Raw genomic sequence first — 20,421 nt, 5'->3', positions numbered from 1 at the left:
CTATAATTATGTTGTCCATATGCTAAGTATGCATACGAGCTTCAATTAGCAGCTCGTTTCATACTGTGTATCTTAAATGTTGTATTTGGACTTTTCCTCGTTTGCATATCCTCCTCCATACCCTGTCAGGAGTGTCCTGTGCCGGCCTTTTGGCCTGTTGTTAGCCCTCTCACAGATGACAGATGGCCCACTCGTTAGTCTAGTCCCTAACTGCTTAGCACTTCTGCTCTCAAGCTCCACATTACTTTGTAATTAGGCTTCACAATTACTGGGCTTTTCCTGTAATTCCTCTCACACAGGATTTTAGGGCAGGTTTCTGAAAAGCTCACTGAGATGGTGCAGTGTTCACTTAATGGTGGACAAAAAATGAGATAAAGAAGGGTACCTGCATTTCGTGCTGAAGAACAGCTCAGCCGACAGATTTGTGCTGAAAACAATAATTCGTAGTCATTACCAGGACCTGGCCTGGGAACCTGGTTGGGTTATGAGTGCTGTCTTTGTGGCCCTATGGAGCTGCAGTGATTTGTCTCAGCTGTGAATCTGACCACCAGCATCTCAGGAGCCCTACTCCTTTTTCACGGGGAGGCAGCATCATGCCTAACGTCAAAGTAAGCCGTAGAGATTGAATCATATACACCATTTGCGGAAACTTATACTTACCTTCTGTCTTTGCACTTAATGGCAAATACATTTTTCCCGCACAGAAAGTACTTGGCTGCTGTTGTAGTTAGAAAAACATAATAGCACCCTGTAATATACTGCCTGTGGTTATTGCAATTGATTGGATGCAACGTGCTGTCATTGCTTACTTCTTGGAGGATGTTTTGCCAGCCTTTCTCTTGGCATCTTGCAAGACAGAGTGCACGTAGCGGTGGCTGTTGCCAGGATTTTTGGCTGTATGTTAGTAACTGGAGGCTCCAACTAGGAGTGCATCTTCTTTGTGCTAGACACTGGCCAGACACGGCGAGACAGTCCTTGCAAAGAGGTTGTAGCCAAATGAGAGAATAAAGGTTGAAATGAAGATGACAATATATTCAAGCAGCGAGGGGCACTGAGGCACAGAACGCCAAAGGACGCGTTCAGGGTCATAGGAAGTGGACTTTAAAAAAATCTGAAAATCAAGCTCTGCTCTCTGAGGTCTCTGACCACTTGTTTCACCTGCAACACTGGCAAAATAGTATTTTTCATGTCTGAAGAGGAATAGCGGGCAAATTAGCAAAAGGCTCTGGATGGTGTTTTCAGAAATGGCTCGCTTATTTGGAAACCTGCCACTCAGTGAGAGCCAGAACCACTGTGTGCCTAGCTCGCATCTGAGAATGGCAGCTAGGCCTTGATCTTAAAAGCCCTTCTGAAAAATGCGCTAATAACTAATTTCTAAATATCATAGAGTAATTCTTTTATCTTTAATACTGAAGCACATCTGTTTTGGTGCATGTTTTACTAATAACATCATAGAATCTCCAGGCTCTTTTAAAGTCTAATATTGAATTTAATGACCTGGAACTAATAAGTTTTATTTACCATGCAGGAAAAAATCATTGTGTAGTAACTGACATAATTTATTTCAGTTTACCTTTTGTAATAATGCTCAGATCAACAATACTTGGATAGCCCAAATGCCCCCAAGTCTATTCTGTGCAGTGTAAATCCATTGCACTGTATTGATAAAAGCATTGATGCATTTCAAATTATTCAGATGTGTGTGGAGTAAATGAATTATTTATAGTTTGCTTTGCATAGATATTAAGAACTTTGTAAGTGCTAATATTTTTCATTGTGAAAAGGGTTTGCATTAAGGTGCTGCTTTGACACCAAAATTGCCCTGCTAGACAGCTATAACATGGTTAGCTGGAGTGCAGGCTTTTCCGGGCTGCTTGTCCACCGGCCAAAAGATTGACCACTTCCAAGCGACTATCCAAGCTATAAGGCAGCAGGAACTTTTCCTTTGGCAAGGTTGGGCTATTGGCATGAGAGAAAAACTCATCTTTCTGTTTGTCATCAGAGGAACAAAGTCGTTTTCCTTGGGCAGAGCAGTTTGCAGTTTTATGTGTTTGGGATCTGCGTCAGGAAGGAGCTACACCTCCTTGAACACTGGGGCCACACACTCGCCCCAGTTCCTGTCTTAGGTTCAATGAATGAAAGCTACAAACTGCTGACAGGTGGTTCTGTTAGTGTAAATCTGGTGAAGGCATAAAGAAAATTGGGTTACTCTATTGGGATATTTGCTTCGTTGCCCACCTTGCTAAGCAGAGATACTAGTTAATTAATTTCAATGTGTTTTAAATATGTGTTTGAAAGGCTTAAGTGAATGGGTTTACTGGTCTTAACAGTTCAAAGAAAACTTGTCCCACTCTCAACTCTGGTGTGACAGACCTCATATCCTACCTCATGGTAGCTTCTTCCTGCAACATTTTTTGCAAGTGCTCTGGCTTTTCAAGTGTTCTTGAAATGTTTTCTAAGACACACAGCAAGTGACCTGGAGCACAGCACATTGGCTTGTGGTGTTTAAGGTTTCAGTGAACTTCCAGCCCCAGTTGCAAAGAGCCCCACAGCCCTGAGGAGCCATAAGGATGACCTATGCTGAGGTAAAGGTATGGCACTGAAGAGAAATGCTGTGTGAACCAGAGGAAAATATAGGGGAAGGACTGAAGGAGGGTTTTCTGCTATAGCACTTTGTAGAAGTGTGTGGCAGTTCTGGTTGCACACCCTCGCATGGAGGTTTTGCTGGGCATGGCCTTCAGAAATCCTCTGTGTGATTCATGAAGATGTGGGTGCTGGTTCAGTAAGCACACAGTGAGCTTTTAGGTAGTGTGGGTGTCAGTGGAAGAGTCCATGTGCTTTAAAGATGGTTGATTGCTGTTCTTAATCTAAATGACTTCATGAAGTGACATCCTGTGTTGTCAAAGCAGGCAATGGGCTCATGCTCTGTCAGGCTGTTAAAATAAGAAAGAAGAGAGCAAAACATTAAACCATTTGAACCATAATTTTGATTTTTTAGATCCCATCCTGAATCATATTCTTCTGCCGACCTGTGCTCTGGGAGCCTTAAGGAGAAGTTGCCCTGCTCCCTGCCTTTCAGCTGCTGGGCAATTGCTGAAGTTCAGTAGTGGCAGTAACCTATTCACTAAAGACAGGAAACACGGGAATTAATGCCTTTTTAACATACTGTAATAGACCATGGAGGAGAGCATTTCTATCATGTAGCTGTTTTGTTCATTACTGCTAGAGAGAATGAAATGAGAAATCAATTTGGCTCTTTTAAAAATTAATATAGTCTGGAGGAGCTCTGTACCTTGGCTATAGCAGTGCCTCAGTGCCCAGCTCTCTGCAGCACTGGGGTGCTGGTGGGGCACACGCTCTGCTGTCAGACTGAGAAAATCATCCTTTGGCGTGTATAGCACCTTCTGAATTTGGAGGGAGAAATGTACTGGAGAAAGCCCGGTTTGTGAAAAACATCACACCCTAGCAAAGCAGAAGTAACATTTTAATGGTCAAATAGGGGGTTTTGTTTACGGGTTGGTTTTTTTTTGAGCAGTTTGATGTCTTGAGGAAGTCAAGATTTTCATATGTACCTAACCCTATATTTAGGAGCCTCCATAGGTAACCTAATTTCTCCAAAGCCTGCTAAACTCTAACCATTCACTGAATTTCACTGAATTTTTTAGAGTTGGAAGGGACCATAAAGATCATCTAGTCCAACTCCCCTGCTGAAGCAGGATTGCCCAGAGCATGTCAGAGCATGTTACTCAGGACTGCATCCAGGCGGGTCTTGAAAATCTCCAAAGAAGGGGACTCCACAACCTCCCTGGGCAGCCTGTTCCAGGGCTCTGTCACCCTCACCGTAAAGAAGTTTCTTCTCATATTTGAGTGGAACCTCCTATGTTCCAGCTTGTGCCCGTTGCCCCTCGTCCTCTCACTGGCAACCACTGAAAAGAGTCTGGCTCCCTCCTCCTTCAACCCACCCTTCAGATACTTATAAGCATTGATAAGGTCTCCCTTATTCCCCTGCTTGTCTCCGACTGCTGTTGAGCCTCAGTCAAATGTCCTCCCAAGGTACCAAAATAAGTACCCTCAGACATTGAATGCAATAGCTTTATATTTGTTATGTCCCTGCACTGTGCTAGCTGGAGTGAAGAGTCTGGCCCAGGGACAGGGCTGGTGCCATGAAGGCCACCTGGGAGAAGTGAGATGAAAGGGAATGAGTGATGAGGAGGGCATTGGCAGTGTGATGCTGCACAGGGAGGACAGGCTGCAGAGTCACTCGGGGGAGAAACCCGGGCAAGCGGGGAGGTTCCTGGGGATGTGCAAGGAGGAGCAGGAGCTGGAGTTGTGCAAAGAGTGGAAATGAGCCTGGAAGTCAGTACTCTGATGTTACCTAAGAAATGCCTTCATGGCCTAAGACAAAGCTGGAAAATACCTTCAATTGCTTGGGTAATATAATAGGGAACAATTTATGAATCAAAGATGGCTGGAAAAGGCAGGAGATGTCCTTGAACTTCACTTCTTGTTTGGCTTCTATTAACACCTACTCCTGTTAACTGGCTAATTCTGTTCCCACTGATTTTTTTAAAAAGAGCTGGAAAAATAGACTTCCCCCCACAGGGAATGGGATGGTCACACTCTCACAAGTTGGACCAGCAAGCTTGTTTCCTATACTTTTTATAGCCATTAGAAAAAACAGATTCCCCATTTCCCTTTCAAGCCCAGCTGCACTAAAATTAGTGCTTTTCTCTCAAAGTAGCTCAGAAGCGTGGCGGTGCCTCCTGCCATGGCCATGGCTGTTAGCAAGGAGCGGCTTTGGGGAATAATTTGAAGATGTAACAGGTGTGAGAACTCGAACCACTTGGACTTCTTTGTGTGTTAAATTTGTTTGCAGATTTGAGGTAAAAATCCATGGGAATTGGGTAGAAGCTGCCCTCTCTGCTCCTCCCCATCGTCATGCTTTATGTCGCACCAAGGTGCGCAGCGGCGTTTCCCTGGCTCTGTATTGCTGGTGGCTAACACAAAGCTGCTAAATTCAGTGCTGGGTCCTTCTACCCTGCCAGCCAGGCAGACCTACTGCAACTGCACCCAGTTGGCAGAGGGGAGCCTTTTAATTAAAGAAAAGGAGAACAGCAGGAACGGAAAGGGGAAGGAAACAGCACACTGCCCCGGGGAGTGGCTGCGTCCATGGGGGACTTTTGAAGATGCGGCTCAAATCAGCGGTTTTTGTGCTGCTGGAAGAAAAGAAACTCACGCGGCAGTTCTGCCTACGTGCTTAACAGTTTGAATCCAGTTAAAAAAGGATCTGGTATTTTTTTCATCTTGTTCAAAGCGGTTTGAAATCAAAACCTGCTGCTCTCTGAGCCGAAGGAAAGGCACTGGTTTTACAGGGGTTTAGCTGGGAAAGGGATCAGGTGTTCTCTCAGTGGGTGTTAGTTAAAAATCCAGGTGAACAACTAGAGGTACAGCATGACACTGCTAGATGCGCTTCCCGGGTTGACACCTGCAAAGCGAGTGATGGTGAGCTCCCAGCGGCCCCCAGCCCCTGGGGAAGGGGGAACTGCTATGACAGAAATTGTCTTAAGCCGTTAAAAGGATGGTCGTGATTGCAGCTGAGCTGGTTGAATTCGTACTAAAATAAAGTTGTTTTTTTTTTTTTTTCCTTTGCCTCTTCAGAGGAATATAACACAGGAAAGAGGAGGGAGAGAAACAATGAAAGCCATACTCCTGGGTGACGGAGCAAGCTGGACGCAGCAGTGGGTTGTGGTCTTCTCCCTTGCCCAGGAGGTTGGCAGTGTCTCACCATGAGGAGGGTTGCTTTGGAAGGGAATAAGAAATATATTTCATTTAGATACAGCACTGCTAAGAAAATTTGGGCAGATAGGTGGGGAATTCTGTTTTGAACTGTAGAAAAGGAAGGTCAATAATGAGAGTTTGCATGAACGTGCTGAAGGTTTTCCTAACAATCAGGCTGGTGTAAGGGTGGAAAAGTTTTGGGAAAGGAGTGTCTAGGAGATGACCATCTAGGAAAAATCAGAGGGAAGAAATGAGGTGCATAATTGCAGGATATGCTGGGCAAGAAGCACATTCAAAGTAGGACTGTAGAGGGATGATGGAGAAAGGAGAGCTCTTCAGGTGTTTGGGCCTCTTGTTAAGAAGCTGATCCGGATTATAATCTACTACTGATACCTTCAATAGAGTTTTCCAGAAAGGTTTATGTCTTTCAACACAGTCTGCCTTTAGGTGCCCTCTATTCTGTAGGAGGCAACTTGCTTACTTTTTTTTTTTTTTTTTTTTTAAATCAAAGCAATTTGACATTTTTCATACTGCCCTGCCTGACTTTGATTCCTGGTTGAAGATTTTTACTTGATGCAAAGCATATTCTCCTACCACAGGAGCTTTCCCTGAGAGCTTGCTCCACTGCACTTGTTGAACATAGAGTGCTTACCAAGGATAATTAGAGCAGCATGTATTCTTCCACTTGTTCCTTTTAATGAACATTAAATAAATATATGCTGAGATACTATAATTTCATAATTTGGAGATGGGAAATACTGTATTTCTGGTGATTAAACTTTATATCATATAATTGTAATTGAAAATTTAGCAGGCAAAGATTTACTTATCTAAGAAAGTAAGTCTCTGGTGAGTTTGGATCTCCTGACTGCATTAAGCTGTTAAACATATAAGAAGCAGTACTTTTTACTTTTTTCTTAGGAAAAATAGTACCAGACTTATATAATTCATTAGAAGAAATTTAGAATGAGATAATTATCACTGATCAAGGGAATATAATTATACTTTAAAATGTAGATATACAAATCTCACATCAGTGAAAATTCAATTAAGAGCAGAAGAGACCAAATGTTTTCCCAGCCCAAAATCCTGTTTCCATGAGAAGTGATATGCATGTGCCCAAGGACTGGTAAGAGTCCAGCAAGCTTCATGCACTTTTTAGGTTAGAGAATTACCAGATCCTCATGTAGTTTGTCTATTTAGTAGCCCTGAGTGTATTTCTTTTCCAAGTCACTTGCCAAGTGTCCTCCAGAGCCTCTTGCATCCACTGTGTCCTTCATCAAGTAGTTTCACTGGCCTGAGTTCCATGAGAAACTGCTTCCTTCTGCTTACTTGGGAGCTTACTCCTATTTGCTTTCCTCGATGGCCCTTAGATCAGTACCTTGGATCATCCTTGTCATTTCTTGAATGTTTTCTATCTCTAATGTATCATTTTAGAGAGGATGGGATGGGAACTACACACAAGAACTATGTGGAAATATTGGGGTTGGCTTCTCAAATGCGTTCAAATTATTTGAGTTTCATGGCACTTTGCTTGACCCCAAAGAAAAGCCAAAAGATTTTGTAATGTGTTAGAATTATTATCTATAGGTTCCAGTGCCAAGTTATACTGCATGATATAAAATCATGCAATATAGGTCCCCAGCAGGGCTTTCACAAGTTTATATGAAAGAAGTGCTGAGTCTATACACATGCCCTGTGTTTTAAAACTTATTGCTCTGCTGACATCTCTTTCCATTGCCAGTAATGAAGAATAATCGCTGATAGAAAATAAGGTGATTCTGTAAGTGATCCCGAGACAGAAGTGGTCGTGCACGCTGTGAAATAATCCCTGATTATCAGTGTAATACCTCTTAAAAGCCACTTCTAGTCTCCTGCTTAGCAGGAAAAGAACTCAAGACAACAAGTGTGAAGGAATGAACGAAGGAAAAAAAAGATGCATGGAAAAAGAGAGCGGGAAACATTTCCCTAGAACATTTGACTGATGGAGAGAAATGGCTGATATGGCTAAATTATCAAGACAGAATTGTATGAGTATAAGAAACAGGAGAGGGTTTATTAGAATTCCATATTTTATGTTTGCTTTCCTTCTCCTAGGGCAAGAAACTGAGAACATGTAATCAATTTTCTGTTGCAATCAATTTTTTTAGGGGAAAAAATATTGGACTATATTCAGGAGAGAACAATACTGAAAATAACATGTTTTTATTCAGTTTGAGGGACATTATCACCTTGATCACTACAGTGAGTTTGGGTTGCTCCATCCAAAAAAGATAGATTGCAGTGGGAATAGACGTGGTCCAAAGAAGCATAAAGATGGTGACAGAAGCATGGAAATGCATGATAAAAAGAATTGCCCCGAGAAACAAAGAAATTCTGTAAGGATATAGAAAATAAAGAAAAATATTAAGAAGTCAGGTTCTTTTCATTGAATAGGAGCATTCTTTGGTTTTAATGCCATCTGCTGAAAGTTGTTAAACCATTGAGAACTCACTGAGAAGATATTTTTGGACACAAGGTTGACCAGGATTAAAGAAAGGACCCGTCATTCTTTCGGTGTAACCATTTTTCATCCATTACACTTAAGCCAGCTGTTTATATCAGCTCTTTTGCTTCAGCACCTGCACCAGCATGTTTGCCCTCTTAGCAGCAAACCACTGCTGATTCAAGACCATTATCACACAGGGCGGTGAATGATGCACGATGTCGGTTCCTTGGCAGACAGAGGAACAGGAACACAAACATGTGAAATAAGAAATTAAGGAATCATTTCTGGGATTTGGTGTGGGGCTCCCTGCAGGAGCTGGCACAGTCCCTGCAGGAAAACTGATTTGAGATGTTAAGGGAAAGCTATTTACTTAGCTGACTCTAATTTCCCTCATCAGTTAGTTTAAAAACGATGGGATTGTAATTCTAATTGAAAGATCCTTCTCCTGTTAGTGGTTCCCTTGCAGTTGGGTGCGAGGAGTCTCTGCTCCCTTCCAAATGCTGTTCTCTGCCAGGTCCACTGCCCAGCATCCCATTCAATTATTTATTAATGGCTCTTTGCAAGTGTTGGAAGTGTTTCCATCGGCTCTGTAATATGGTGCCCTCTTGTGACCAGTCCAAGGCCAGTAATGACACACCGGTAACCAAAATGTGTAGGATTTTAGATTTCATGTCTTATGCACCTTGATTTTCAAAAATCTGAAGTGTGGGTGATGGCTCTGCCAGACTCCTTTTGCAGTTGGAGTTCAGCAGAGTCATACTTTGCCAGACACATCTGAAATGATAGAGTAGCATAGAAGGGGTCATGAAATATTGCGTGCAAACGCAAGTTAGAACTTTATCCAGAGCTGTATACACGGAAAATTTGCTTGTTAATATACAAAGATCTCATTCAGTCTGTACTGAGATTTCAGTACTCTGCCTGTAACGGGGATTATTATTGTAATAATAATGAAGAAAAGGAAAAAAACAACCCACCACTTTATAGGTTCTTTCTCTCCATTATGGCCACTAATAAGTTTAATTTGGTTGGGAGCAAAGAGAAGAAGGCAAGGAAATGCATAGAGGAATTAAGAAAGCAAGCTGTGGAGTCATATTTTAATGAAAATTTATTCATGGATTCCTTTTTTTCTCCGTGTCAAATGGATTATTACATTTACGTGTAGCACTTTGGGTTATGGACTCCCCTGTGTGAAGCCAAACTAAATGAGGCAGGTCAGACCTGGTGCATTTGGCAGAGAAGACAGAGGTCGCTGAGCGATACTGTGCTTGGAGCAAGTGTACCTGCACAGAGCAGGCAAGGTGGGGACAACCAAGCAGGAATGGAAGCTTGGGCTCTCCTGTGAGCTAGCAACTACTATGGCAAAAGCCCTGGAGGTTTTGTACTCCTGATCAAGTCCGTGTCACTGTGTACTTGGGGCTGTGCCACCCACACCAGCCATGTTATTGGGCTGGGATGAGCTGATACACACTACCTGCTGTCCGCACTTTGTTTTGCTGTTTAGGCATGTGGTGAGACCATGAAAAAAAAATACATGGATAAAGGCATCAGGGACTGTTTCCTGGGAAATTAGGTTTTTTTAGGGTTAAATCGCTTTTTGGCCTGTGCTGAATGTGGGAAGTTTCTGTCAGGGAATAAAAGGGATGAGTGTAATCTGGTATCGCCAGCTGTCCAGACTCGGGTAACGTAGGGGTCATCTACACTTTTCCTGTTATAACATCTAGGGTTTGAAGGGCACGTGGCAGGAGCACAATTGAACAGGAAAAGAAGACGGCAGACAATTTTCGAGGAAGATTTCTCAGCTCTGGAATACACCAAAGTCAGTTCAGTGTGCTGCAGAGTCCCCACACTGCTGTCAGTCATTACAGAGAGATAAACTGAGGGCAGCAAGCAACAAGATGTACATTTTTACTGTTGTTGTTAGGATTTTGCAGTAGTTTTATAATCGGGATGGTTTGCCTTGGATGGAGTCAAAATAGATTTACTTGGAGGATTTCTCATTCATTTTTTTCCTAATTGTAGTGTCTCTCCCCCCCCCCCCCCCCCCCCCCCCCATGTGTTATAAAAGCAGGTAGAAGCAGGGAAGAGGAGTTATTTGAAGTTGAAACGAGTTCTCTGTTTCTCACATGGACTTCAGTGTTTCATGCCTGTGCCACTAAGCCGTGATCAGAGCCTATGGAGTTCCCAGATTGGGGTGCTTTGAAGCAGAGTTCAGTCTCGCAAATGAGAAGCAGCCATAGAATTGTGCCTGGTTTCAAATTTGGGACTGAAATTTCAAAGGTGTTCTCTGCCTGGATTTCAGGCTTGGTGCTGAGGTCAATGAGATTGATATGCTTTTTTTTGAGTTTGGATCTTGAAAGATTTGGGATTAGACAAAAAAGAGAAACAGACTGGCATTACTGACTTTTATAGTTTTAAGTTTTCCCAGGACTCAGCCTTCTTTGAGCTTTTGACAAGTTGATTTATAAGCTTACTAGAGATGCACATTGATATGGAATTTTCCTAAGCTATAATTGTGTTTTATTTTACTGGTACTACTGTGGAAGTGCTATATTGGTGCACCAAGTGCAACTGCATTGAGATGATGAGCAATTAAAACCACTTGTGCATAATAAGGCATATTCTATCATGTTGCGCTTACTTAATGTACCAATGCAATGTGTTATACAGCATTTAGCTAAATTACGGTAAATCACCTATTTAAAGAAGTTTTCCTTTCAGCCTCTCATGTGAAAAAAAAAATGCTGGAAACAGTAAAAGGATAATGGCCCATAATGCCAGAAAGATAAAAATGGGATTTCAGTTGTCTCCTGGAATTAAAGACTGTAGAGATGTTGTTAAAGGCAAGCTGTTCTCTCCTGTTGCTCCCTTGCATCAGCATCTCAAAGTATAACAGGCTCTTACTTATTTCTGCACTGCAGAGTAGCAAGGCTGAAGAAAAAGGAGTTGCTGGTGGAGGGCAGGTGGCTTGAAGACAAAAAGCAGGGGGCTGTGATGAGTTACAAGTGCCAAGGTCTATGATGACAAAAGAACCAGCTCTCACTGTGGGTGGGGTGAAGCTGTGGGTATGAAAATGGGGTTTTATTGTTGTTTACCACTCATGCTCCTTCATTCCCTCTCTCTCTATTATCCCAGAGCCAGCTACTGCAGCACCAGGGGACAGGGGATGGGAAGCCTTCCCTGCATTTTCTCTCTGGGAAGCAACTCGATATCAAAATAAGCTTGACTTTTGCTTTAGGGAAAGAATTTCAGATTCAGTTGTACATGCTATAAATATCAAATAGATGCACTGCAGTATGTCTTGAAAGAACAACAGATCATAATATTAAATGCATCATCACAATGGTCGTCTTTTCTGCCTGAATTTGGGATTGCATCTGTCTGGACACCTGAAAAGGCTTCCATCGGGGGTTGACTATGCTTTTATTTTGCAATATAATCTATGTGGTTAAGTTTTACAGCAGTTAGCAGGCATGCATGGTCCTAGCATTTGTTGAACATCTATTCCCTGTGCTTTTCTGAGGAGTAAACAGTACCTGCCCCAGGGAGTGCAGGTTCTGGGGGGGCTACATGACTCCAGGTAGGCAGATATTGTCCTATATGAATCAATAATCCTTCAGGCCTAGTAAATAAGATACAATTTCCCCTTTCATGAGAGCAAAGTAAAGTAAGTATTTCCCTAAGCCTGTCTGTATTCATCTTTCTCCCTGCTCATATCATGCTCCACTTCTTTCCTCTTGTTTGGTGTTTTTGTTAATGTTTGCTGTTTTTTTTTTTCCCAAAAGCTTTTATTTCCTCTGTGAACTTACTCTGTTCTGTCGTTTTCCTCTCTGCTTTCATTATTTTCCAAAACCTTGGTCTTTCTCTCTCAAAACCAGTCTCTGAAGATAGCAGGCCTGTTCTTGTGCTGCATCTGGCAGGATTAAGGGGGGTTTTAAGGTCTTCATAGCCTGTTAACCTCAGCTAGTCCTATTTCCTCCCCTGTGTTACTCAGAAAACACTTTTTTTACAGGAAATCCGAAGTCCCCCACAGTTTACTTTCGATGCGAGGTGCTCACGTGAGCTGTGCGGATGACTGTACTAAATGTGTACTCCTGGTGCTTTGCCTGGCGCTGACGGGCTGCTCTACCCCTCAGGGCTCTGCTGTGTGTGGGCTGGCTTGTGGGTGCAAATGCTGATAGTCACAGCGGCAAACATCACCGGCTGCTGAGCCCACAGCCTGCCTGGCTACCCAGTTTGGTTGTGATGCTGTTCCCACAGAGAAATACTGTATTTCAATGTAAGCTGGTAGCCTCCCCTGATCCTGCAAACATGGGTAATCACTACAAGCCAGCATTTTTTTTCCTGTGTGCTGCAGGTCTACTGTGGATAGTCCAGGTTTGCTTTCTCTAGCTGCATCTTTCTCTTTGGCCCCCGTGTGTGTGTGTTGGGAGTGAGGGCTGTGAGATGCCCCAGCCCACCTGAGGAGCCTATCCACTCCTTTCCCACCTTGGTCTCCATCCACTGTGCTGGGGGCACACTTGGCCCTTCAGAAAACTTGTTGGGATGCTAAACAAGCAGAAAAAGTTTTTTTTATTTTAATTTCACTGCCTCATCCTCATGTATTGTTCCAAATGAATATGACTGTACTCATTTGTACTTATAGTACATGCTGTTGTCAGTCTGAAAATACCAACTCTGTCTGAAAAATACATCTGTCCTACTGCTGCAACCTTCCTGCCCATTATCTCGTTAGATGGTGGTGTGGTTTCGGCCTAGTTTACCAAAACCAGACGGACAGATGGGCCTCCTGCCCTCACCTACCCCCACAAAAAAAAGAGGAGAGAGGAGGAGAAAGAGATAAGGAGATTCAGAAGTTTAGAATGAACTAAACTACTTTAATGAAGAATTAATATTAAAATAAAAATAAAGAAGAAAATAACGAAATAGATACAATATATACAAAACCGTATCAAGCTCCCAGGATGAGAGTCACGTCACCGGCAGGCACTGGGGAAGTCCCAGACTGGGCTCAGTGATGAATAGGAACTGGATTCCAGCTCTGGAGTCAGGAACACACGGATCAGGATCAAAGGCAGATGAACAGACAGAGTCCTCTCTGGACGTCGGCCATCGCAGGAAGGGGGCTGACCCTTTGATCCCTCAGCCTTTATACTGAGCATGGGGCAGATGGGATGGAATACCCTAGTTGGTCAGGTTTGGGTCACCTGTCCTGTCCACTCCTCCCCACCAATGTGACCCCTCTACATTTTTTCTGTTTCCGACCATCTAATGGGGCAAATAACAAAATTGGCTGACCTTGGTTGTTATGGCAATAAGTATAAGCAAGGGCCTCCCTGCATACCATTCCTTGGCATGGAGCACAAACATTGGTCTTATCATTCTGAGAACGAGCAGTTTTCTCCACAATATGCCGTTAATTTCAGAGAGTTAGAGGAGGCCTAGCTAGGATGTAAAGTTACGGAACAGAAAATTGGTTCAGTTTTACTTCAAACCGGGACAGATGGTAAGTGCTAACCAGTTGTGTCTGATCAATACCTGCCCGAGAGGACTCCAAGAAACACTTGGCTGGTTCAGGTGCTGCTATCGCATCAACAAAGGGGGTCTCAGCCTGACTGAGTGTGGAGTGATGCCCTGCACCACAGCGGGCAGGGCTGCAGGGCTGGTGGAAGGCCTGTCCTTCAGATACCAGATAAAATTCTAAAATCATAGAATCATGGAATCATAGAATGGTTAGAGCTGGAAGGTACCTTAAAGACCACCTAGTTCCAACCCTAGACACCTCCCACTAGATCTGGTTGCTCAAAGCCCCATCCAGCCTGGTCTTGAACATTTCAAGGGATGGGGCACCCACAACTTCTCTGGGCAACCTGTTCCAGTGTCTCACTACCCTCAGAATACAGAATTTCTTCCTGATATCTAATCAAAACCTACCCTCTTCCAGTTTGAAGCCATTATCCCTCGTCCTATCACTACATGTCCTTGTAAAATGTCCTTCTCCAGCTTTCTCGTAGGCCCCCTTCAAATCCTGGAAGGTTGCTATAAGGTTTCCCCGAAGCCTTCTCTTCTCCAGTCTGAATGCCCCCAACTCTCTCAGCCTATCTTCACAGGATAGGTGCTCCAGCCCTTTGATCATCTTTCTGGCCCTCCTCTGGACCCGCTCCAACAGATCCACGTCCTTTTTCTGCTGCAGATTCCAGAGCTGGACGCAGTGCTCCAGGTGGGGTCTCACCAGAGCAGCATAGAGGGGCAGAATCACCTCCCTCATCCTGCTGGTCACGTTTCTTTTGGTGCAGCCCAGGATGCGGTCGGCCTTAAACATCCTACAACAGCTTTTATTTTTTGGAAGAGAGAGGGTGATAACATCAGGTTCTTCACTGGTTTCCAGTTGCGGTAATTGGCTTCATTGGGTTGAACAGGATACGTTGTTTTCACTTCTTGCAAAGCTCAGAGGAGTCCTTCAGGGTTTCTAACCCCACTAACATCAGATGCAAACTGCCTGCCAGCTGGGTCACGCCTGAGGTCAGGTCTAGCAAGAACCTTCCTACAGCAGCAGGGATGAGAAATAACAGCAGAATGCCCAATCCTGTCCTGGTGGCCCCGTGACATTCACTGTGCCAGCACAGAGCTCCATCCCAGCAGTGCATGTGGCCCAGTGCAATGTGACCTCAGTCTCCGGGGAGCAATGTGGGCTTGCTCCCTCGGGACCTGCTGCCGTCTGCTCTCTTGACACGACATAATTTATTTGCCAGCCTTGCTGGTTATGCTGGTATCTGGAGGCTCATTTATCTGAAATGGTTCAGAACAACTTCAGGACTTAAATTTCCTTTATTCACCAATCTCCCTTAATCTTAGGGATTGAGAACGATAATTCCCCCGATGCTGACTTTCATCAGACTGAGGCTCATTCAATTATCTTTCACGTCTGTTGATCTGAAACTACAGGACTTGAGAAGTTGCCTTTTCCTCTAAGTCTGTGTCTCTGAATGACTGGAGCTGTCCTAACAGTCCTGATACTACTTTCTGCCTTTCAGTAACTGTCACTGCTGACCTGCTGCATGTGAATTTCATAACCTTTTTTTTTTCCTGCCTTTCATTCATCAGTTGCTAAACTGATAGAAAATTACAATTTTATTTAAAATATTTTTTTAGAGCTGGATTTACATTCTTATTCCTTCCCATGTTTTATTAAATAGTTCTGCTTTCTGCTTTCCATAATCTCTGACAAATAATGAAAATTTTCCTCAAAAGCATGTATGTCCTTCTATTATTTCAAGCCAGTCTCATCTCTGATAGTGTGTGTCCTTACTTAGTTACATCAGGGAAGCTGTACAGCCTTTAATTCGTGAGCACTGACACAAAACTGTGTTCCTGTAGCTGGATGTAATTCTTTCAGCTTCTTTGCACCACCAGCATTCAAACTTACTCTTCCTAGAGGTAAAAATTTCCCAGACATTCTTGTCCACAGTGATGAGCTATTTAATCTGGTGCCCAGTTTGACACACAGCAGTGTAAAAAGAAGTGGTGTTGGCTCAGGCAGCTACCCCTCTAGCCCAGTGTTGGGTCTCTAACCATGGCAATAGCTGATGCTATGTTGGAGTTGAGCCTGGCCCCTTTTAGCGGTCCACAATGAGGCAGCCCTGGATTAGGGATGCCAGAGTGTATATCCTGCCTATTTCCTTTAATATCTGTTAGTCGTCCATGAATTTTTGTACTCCCTTGATTTATATCATGGCAAATGATCCGTGTTGTCTTGCTCTCTTGATGGTGTCCAGCGGTTTTGTTGGCTGTTTAGGCCTCTGCATATCGAACTGACAATGTGGGGTCCCCAGGTGTTAGGTCCCAGTCCAATTGTTGGTCTGGGAGGGGCTCATAATGATTCTGAGGGTGCAATTAAGACACCAGGTTCTCACACCAGGTGATACCAGTGATGGCCTCATGATTTTTCTCCTGAGTTTCAACTGCCACTTCCAGGTTCAGCATCATGGCAGCATCAATGGGCAAGTTTCCAGAGACCCTGTGATTTTTCTGATGGTAAAACCTTGGGAAAGGTTGGCAAGGAAAATCCAAAACCTGCATTGGAGTCATAGTGCTTAATGCATTATTCTCTTAAGAAAAATCCCAGCATTTTGTCTTGTTTCACACTGAACAAGAGGCTGGTGGGCAGAGCTGCCAGGCTAAGCAAACCCACGTGTGTGCTGGTCCTGGTGAGGGCTCAGCAGCTGCAAGAGACACGAGCTCCCTGTCGCTAGATCTGTTCTCTCTATGTGCGTGCTTCCTGACTGAATTTAAGAAAGATGTGTACAGAGAAGCTGAGAAGCTCTGACACTGCAAATACATCACTGGTCTTGGGCTTCCTGATTTCACCCGTTCTGCTTAGCAGGTTTTTAAAAATTTCTGCCGAGGCTCCCCCATTCCTCTCTGCTGTCTCTGTACAGCACCAATGCTGCTCTGTTAGTTCCAGTAATCACTGCTTTTTGTAATCAGTCACTTTTGTAAGCGTGACTACATATCTGTGTCTACACTCACAGACACATAATACATTCTACCAACCAGACATTTTCCTGGAAGTTGAAAGAGGGGGAGGAGTTGGCGAAGTGAACTCTGCTGTTGAAGAAATCCATTATATAATGGAATAAATGGCTTTATGCCTGAAAGTTACAATTTTCAGCATCATTTACACTGAACACCAGCCCCAAAGAAAGACAGGTATAAAAAATGAGATGCAGTGATGACCTTTATCAGCTGTGGTGACAACTATAAATCAGGCTGCAAATTCTCATCAGCTCAGTGGACAGAATTCATTACAGACAGAGGCTGCTGCATTGCTTTTTGTCTTTGACTGAGGTATGTCCTATTTTAATAAATGCTCTTGAACTGGAACAAATCACATGTTTCAAAACAGAAGTCCAAGAATATTATTCATTGAGTCTTTTGAGGACTAAGATAATACGACTTACAGTCCAGATAAACCTCACAGTGTTTTGCTTGGAATATAATGCAGATCAATTTGTTCTTCTCTTAAGCAGACCAATTTTCTGTTCATTAATTCAGATGCTGTGTTGATGGCTTGTATTGAATATAATAGCAAGATTTACAGCCCTAACAAATCAGTGCTGCTTCATTTATTCTTCCTTTTTTTATACCAGAAGTACATGCAGCAGATTAGCACCTCGTTTTAAACTTGTTTTACTTTAACAAATAGTGGGAAAGTCTTTCATCTCCTTCCAACTATGGAGCAACTTTTATGTAATCATCTTGAAGTTTCACAGTTTATTAAAATGTTATGGTTTTTTTGGAGCATAGAGAGCAATAAAAGTTTAGTAGCAATGTCATTACAGGCAGTAATGTAACTTGTATCACTTCATGCAACGCTCAAGAAACAGCTACCAAATATTAACAGCCCCACAGACTCATTAGAAGAATAAGCTACTTTACCTGTGTACTGAACTTTGAGCTCAATTTCATTGCTGTTTTTTTCTCTAATTAGGAAATATCCTGAGAGGTTTGCAATTATGCAAATGCTTTGCTAGCCATGTTTAAAATGAGGGTTTTCTGTCTAGAACTTAGTATGTAATTGGAAAACATAGTGTTGTTGACATAGGGTGATTATTAATCTTTTGCAAAATGCCTGACAATTAGGTAATATTCTGTCTCTCAATTTAGTTATTCCTGTTATTTCTGGAATACGTGAAAATAAAAATTTGGACGGTATACTTTCCTTGTATAAAAAATGATGCTTCATCCTTAATGTTCTAAGGGTTATAAAGGCAAGGTGTGGATGGAGCTTTAACACCTTTTATGGTATCACTTCCTAAATTGCTGGCATAAAGGCATTTCTTAAGGATCTGAACACAGAAGCTGGAAGTTAAAGTTGTAAATAAATCAGTGCTGGATCAGACCCCAGAGATTGTCTCTTCTGGTGTTTGGTCCAGGACAAGAGCAAATGCTTAGGGAAGATTTTAAAAAGTGAGTAAATTTCTCAAGATGATAATTCAGGAAATTCTTCTAGTCCCGCATAATCTCAGGTTCAAGGGCCTTCTGAAAAGTGTCTCCCTTTGAGACCCATAATCTTTGATGGATTTTTCTTCTATTTTTCTATTCCTAATTTCTTCCGTAATTCTAATTCTTGTTTGGACCCATATGCAGTCCTGGCACATGCTCTACTCTGGGACTGTGACTTCCAAAGTTTGTTTACCTTCTGTATGAAGAAATAATCCCTTTTATTTGTGTTGAATCTGTCACTGGCTGGTGTCATTTGATGCCTCCTCCTATTTATTTTGGAAAAGGTGGGGAAGAAACATTCATTATTTACCTTCTCCATGCTGCCTACGACTTTTTTGACTTCTATCCTAGTTCTGTTCACTTACTTCTTTTTCAGGTTGAAGAATCTTAGTTTGTTCAGTCATAAATCGTATGAGGTAATATTTTAAAGTCCTGAATATAATCAGGCATGCTTATGAAAATGCCATGCCCTTGGACAACACTGCAGAACTAAAGACAAAATTTTAATACTGTCAAATCCAAACAGAAACTCTCGTCATTATTCTGGTCTCAAATGCAAGTCTTAATCTAATTCAGATCCTGCATTTTTTATTCAGGACCAAAAATGTTGATAAAATTTATTCCATAATTAAAAGAGATGCTTTGAGAACTTTGACTATGAATCTGAAGGACTGATGATGTGATTTGGATACTGAAAATCTTACGTTGGTAAAATCTTATTGTCTGGAGAGGTTCATCTGTACTGCAGCAATAGTTTTGCCTCACAGAATCTGATTCATCCCAGTCTCAAAAATGATTTTTTCTTCCTACTCATACATGTAAAACTGTGGTGTGTAGGAGATGACTGTTTTTATTGATAGTAACAAGTAGCGTAGAAGCTTTTCATCTGAATTTTCAGAGCATTTTACAAAGATGGTTAATGACTGTGATGAGGATTGTCATCGCCAGTTTAGAAATGAAAAAAGACTGAAACATGAATAAGGAAAGAGTATGGTAGGTCTCTACACCAAAGTTTTGGAAGAACTGGGTGTCTGTAATTGATGTGATCTCCAGCAGATTACCCCGAGCGGGGCAGTGCACATCTGTTTGTGGTTACAGTGAGTTGGATCTGTGCTTTTATGAATCTGATAGGATTTAAACTCACCTTTGACTCATCCCAGAACAACTCATGGATAATGTTTAATCATTCATTTGTCCCTAACACTTGTGGATGCATCATGGTAGCCACCTTGGGGGTGGCCACAGTGAGGGCAGGTAAGGAGGAATTGTTTCCTAGGCTGAAACTAGAGGCAGAAGTTTGGTAGGATCCATTAGTTTTCAATCTTAGTTTAGCCAGGTTACAAAAAAAAAAACAGTGACCCTACTCCTGTGTCAAGAAAAGCTGCTGGATCTTTTAATGGCAGTGTGCTACAGACTTAGGTTTTATCTGTGGGGTAGTGCATGTGAGCACTGGTCAGACTTGAACTGCAGTTTATGACATCTGACAAGATGACAACCCTTTATTGTAATGTTTTTTCATCCCGAAGCTTTGACCTGCCACCCAGCCCTCATTTGGAGTCTCTTTCATATGTCCGCCCCAGCCTTTCTGTCATGAAGGTTTTGAGCTTTGCAATCTGGAGACTATCTCCCGCCTGTGCAGCAGCTACCGGAGGGGATTCTTGTCCTTGACCAGATGTCTTGAGTGCTGGAGTAGTCCCAAAGTGCAATAGGAACAAGCTGATTTGTCTCGTTCCGTGTGAAAATGGCAATTTCTTTGAACGCATTTCCTTTTGGTCTAAGTTTGCAGGACCAATGGAGTTGGAAGATCTGCACAATTTTAGGTACCTTTAACTTTCAGAGACATTCTAGGCATCTGGCTTATTAAACTCCTACAGAGACTGAGGATTTTGGAAACCTTTAAGGACAAGGAACGTTTTTCAACCTTGGTTTTTTCTACACTAACAATATAGCAAGCTGTGTATCAGGTCACCCTCTTGTATTCAGCTTTGGGAAAGTGTGGCAGAAGAAATTTGACAAACACTAATCATGTTGTTTAATAACTTTCCTGGAAGCCACTTTAGCATCACAGCAATAGCTGCATTAAAAAAAAATAAATCTCTGTTCTTTAGAGGAAAGTTCCCAGCAGTCCTTTTGATTCAAGCCCATAATTA

The 20,421-nt window shown here is 42.6% G+C and overlaps 1 protein-coding gene across 1 annotated transcript in view; it reads left to right on the top strand.

The window, feature by feature from the left end:
- Window positions 1-20,421, top strand: part of DPP6 (dipeptidyl peptidase like 6) — a 410,215-nt gene that overhangs the window by 247,380 nt on the left and 142,414 nt on the right. The gene's annotated exons all lie outside the window — the stretch shown is intronic.

This window comes from Numenius arquata, chromosome 12 (genome assembly GCF_964106895.1).
Source record: "Numenius arquata chromosome 12, bNumArq3.hap1.1, whole genome shotgun sequence".
Taxonomy (NCBI): Eukaryota; Metazoa; Chordata; class Aves; order Charadriiformes; family Scolopacidae; genus Numenius; species Numenius arquata.
This window is presented reverse-complemented; position numbering and strand designations above follow the sequence as displayed.